Source organism: Colossoma macropomum, unplaced genomic scaffold, assembly GCF_904425465.1.
Source record: "Colossoma macropomum unplaced genomic scaffold, Colossoma_macropomum, whole genome shotgun sequence".
In the NCBI taxonomy this organism is placed as follows: Eukaryota; Metazoa; Chordata; class Actinopteri; order Characiformes; family Serrasalmidae; genus Colossoma; species Colossoma macropomum.
This window is the reverse complement of record NW_023494793.1, coordinates 24,325,985-24,330,062: the sequence shown is the minus strand read 5'-3', so window position 1 is coordinate 24,330,062 and position 4,078 is coordinate 24,325,985. Positions and strand designations below refer to the sequence as shown.

Sequence of the window (4,078 nt, the reverse complement as noted above, 5' to 3'; positions counted from 1 at the left end):
TATTCTGTCTCTGCATTCTTACAGAGCCAGGTAACACTGTTAATTCTTGTGAATGTACTTATTTTAATCCATTGTATTTGTTCTTCCAGATCATATAAGTTTTTTTCTCCCTCAGTGTGGTCTATCACAGAGTGGGCTATCAGAGTGGAAGCTTCCCATCCCTTAAAGTCTTCCTCTCTTATTTTATGGTTAACTTGCAGTTTAAATTAAGACACATTAAAGTATTTTTACCTGTACTGTTGAAAAGAAAAAAGGAACAATTCACCAGGCAATCTTCAAAAAGTAGTTCTTCTTTCTCGCCAAGGTACAGTATGAGGCTGCGGATAACAGCATCTTGTCTCATTTCAATGCTTTGTTTCTGCAAACAGATGAACACTGTGTCAATTATGAATCATTATTCATGGTTCACACCGTACCATATATTATTCACAATGAACTGTCAAGTCAGCACCCAAGAGCATTTGCAAGGAGTAGTGATTTGGGCAACACAAAGAGTATGCAAGGACACAGAAGCTACAGTGTGAGGATTTGTGCTTTATGTGTACACACGGGGCAGTATGTATGTATGTGTATAAGTATTAGAGAGACAACAGGTCTGTCTCCCTGTGAAAAGTGAAAAAGCACAAATAATAAAAAACAAACCTGACAGTTTGTCTAAGTGTGGCCTCAGCTTGGTCTCTACAACACCTCCCTTGGCCTTCATGAGGGCAACAAGTTTTGGAGTGTAGTGGTCAAGTTTGTACATGAAGCTCTGCTCTTGCGAAACCGTAGTTATTCTCTGGAATTCCTCTTTGATCTGAAATGACAAGACAGAGACTGAAGAGTACATCACGAACTGGACCATATGGTGTTATGCAAAATGAAAGGAATGTAAATTCAATATAGGGCATTCTTAATTTAGTTGTTTTGTAGTTTTTAGTAGTTTTGACTACTCTTCGCTTAATTTCCACTTGTATGCCTTCAGTTTTCTAAAACCAGTGGTAGACGAAGTACACAAATCACGCAGTTGAGTTAAAGTACAGATACCCAAGGTAAAATATTACTCCAGTAAAAGTCCTCCGTTTAGAATTTCACTTGAGTAAAAGCACAAAAGTATTTGCTTTCAAATGTACTTAAGTGTCAAAAGTAAAAGTATCACGATTTATTATGGCTCTAATGTCCTATTATCAATTTTGTAACAAGACTCTTGATTAATCGACTCATTTTAGGTAAAAATACTTCAAAGTCATTCTTGGTACAACAATATTTCAATACAATGTCATTAATTAGTCTCACACTGATATCTATCAAAAGTATCATAAAGCATAAAACACTGAAGGCACACTTTGTCCATTAGCTAGAAAAGGAATTGCTGTGAAATGACGTCTTGGCATATGCGCTCCTGCTGGCACTTGATGCTGCTGCACTGGCGTTGAACTGGATAGCTCTGTCTAGGCCAACCCACTTTTAACAAAGTGCGCGCTGTAACCTGATTGGTGGGATTACGTGCTCCTTTCCTTTTGAAATGTAATTTTTTTTTTTTTTACGCATAAGACAAAAGTAATGACAGATTTTACATAATGTAGTGGAGGAAAAAGTAATATTTGCTTTTGAAATATAGTGAAGTTAAAGTAAAAAGTCCCCCAAAATAAAAATACTCTAGTAAAGTAGGGGAGGGAGGGAGAGAGGGAGGGAGGGAGGGAGAGAGAGGAATACATTTATTTACTTTATTCATCCATCAAAGTTTTCTGCCAAACCCTGAATGTGTGTACCCAAATCAGCAATGAGATATTGAAGATGCGCACAATTTAGTTTTATTGGTTTATTTTATTTAACCAACAAATACTATGGTTGTAATGCACTCGAACACAGTTTTAAAAGCTGTAAAACGAATGTTCACCAGATACACGAAGCACTTTGAGGTTTTGGCCACCAGATGGCACTAATGTGCACTGTGTCATGAAGCTTCGAGTAATGAACCATTTTTCGACACAGTAAGGAGGACAGCTTCAGAAAGCTTCGGTTTGCCATCACTAATATATTGTATCAAACAAGCAAAACTCAAACTACCGAAATGAACACAAACTCATTTATTATCTCTAAAAGAGCAAACTGTGAGCTTACCTTACACCCGTGAGAATCCAGTCATGCAGCTTACACCTCCGCGGCGCCTCCAAACAGCTCTGCTCAAAAATGGCGCTTATCATGTCGCCTTCAACGCGCATGCGCGGATTTAAAAGCGATGTACTTTTGGTTAAAATTTACTTAGTATTTCTAGGTTTATGTACAGTGACAAAAAAAAATATTTAAATACAACTAGGATATTTAAAATAACATTTATTCAACCAACACAGTTCATATATTAAAAGAATAAATGGTGTATTTTTACTTAAAATAATTTGTTCTCACTTAATTTTAATATTACAGTGTAGACTTTATGAGAGTTCATTTAATATATTTTACAACACCAAAAAGTTCGTTTTTTCAGTGCACATCAGCTGCAGATGCGCTCAAGTTCAATAAGTTTTCTGTCGGTATTCTGCCGAACTCCCCTATGCGTGCGCGCGCATCATAACGGCGTATGAACACTAGATTACATTCTGTCTTTCAGTCATAATGACCAGTATTGTAGCCTCTTGGTGAAGGAGACATAGGAGACACTGTCATTCTGCTAATGCTCTTTATTGACACCAGCAGAAAAGGCACATACAGGGCAGCCCCTTAGAAATGAAGGTCATCTCCGCTCCCTCCGCTTCATGGTAGACACTTAACCCAACTAACTAAACACAACCAGGCGTGGCGTCAAGGGGTGCTGGAGGGTGCTGAAGGCCCCCTGAAAATCGTTCAGCGCCCACGTTATCTCCCCAGAAGAATGTTGAATTCCCTCGTTTGATTCAGACCATCGTGAAAAAACGCTCACAGAAGCGAACTTAACACAGAGTCCTGAGCACAGAGACCCACAGCGCAGCACTAACGCGCCTCTAAAGCTCCTTTCCCCCCAAAACCGGAGGCAGCGTTGCCGCCACATGATTAGAAGAACACTACCCAGCAAACATGCGACGTCAGAAAGACGTTCAAATCTTGTCTGTATCACGTCGGTCAGTCCAGACCCACTTTTGCACGTCTGGTGGACGTACAAAATAGGTTCAATATCTGAACGTCTGACTAGGACCTCAACTGGACGTCAGTGGACGTGCAAGACGGGTGCACTATCTGAACGTCTGACTAGGACCTCTATTGGACGTCAGAGGACGTGCAGGACGGGTGCACTATCTGACTGTCTGATTGGGAGCTCTACTGGACGTCAGTGGACATACAAAATAGGTCTCATATTTTAACATTCTGACCAGGGACCAGGGATGTAGATGTTCAAAATGGGTTATATATGGACATTTGACTTGGAGACCTTTTGGACGTCAGTGGAAGTGCAAGACTGGTTTCATATTTCTGGATGTTCATCCAGGACCCCTTTTGGAGGTCTACAGACGTGCAAGACAGTTTCGATAACTGAACCAATCTGGGTCATTTGCAATTGTGAAATTCAACTTTTTTTTTTACAAATAGTCATGGGAAACACCCATTAAAAAAAAATAAATAATTACATTATGAAAAAATTAGTAATTAAATGCAGTGGTGTGAACAATACCATAGGAACTGTAAACAATTTTGACATATTTGGACAAGTAAACATTACTGTTTGAAACTGTTCCTATTAATGAAGATTAATTAATGAATGAAGGTGACTCAAACAATGACAAAGTTGACATTTTGTAACTATTTACATAGTTTAAATAATTAGAACTCAATTAAAATAAAAATCCATACTACACTGAATCCTTTTGTTAAATACAATTCAATTATATGACTATGAAAAAGCAGCAAAAGGGATTGCATAGGGTTATTGTTATTTTTTAATGTCCATAACTCCGCTTGTCAAAACAAGGATTTAGATGCCCCTTGAGGACATCACCAGAGGACATTTTTATAATTAACTCTAAAAACTGTCAGAACTGTGGGTAGAATGATTACAAGTGTGAGATTATGTGCTAAATAAATCAGCATTATTTTTCAGTGTCCCTACAAACTTCAGATCATAGAT

The 4,078-nt window shown here is 38.4% G+C and overlaps 1 long non-coding RNA gene across 1 annotated transcript; it reads right to left on the bottom strand.

Annotated features, from left to right (window-relative positions):
* Positions 1–251: 251 nt before the first annotated feature.
* Positions 252–2,177, bottom strand: LOC118812976. Its single transcript, XR_005007598.1, has 3 exons — positions 2,104–2,177; positions 643–796; positions 252–358 (listed from the first exon to the last, which is right to left on the bottom strand). It is a non-coding gene; the product is annotated as an uncharacterized LOC118812976 (long non-coding RNA).
* Between the last annotated feature and the right edge of the window lie 1,901 nt (positions 2,178–4,078).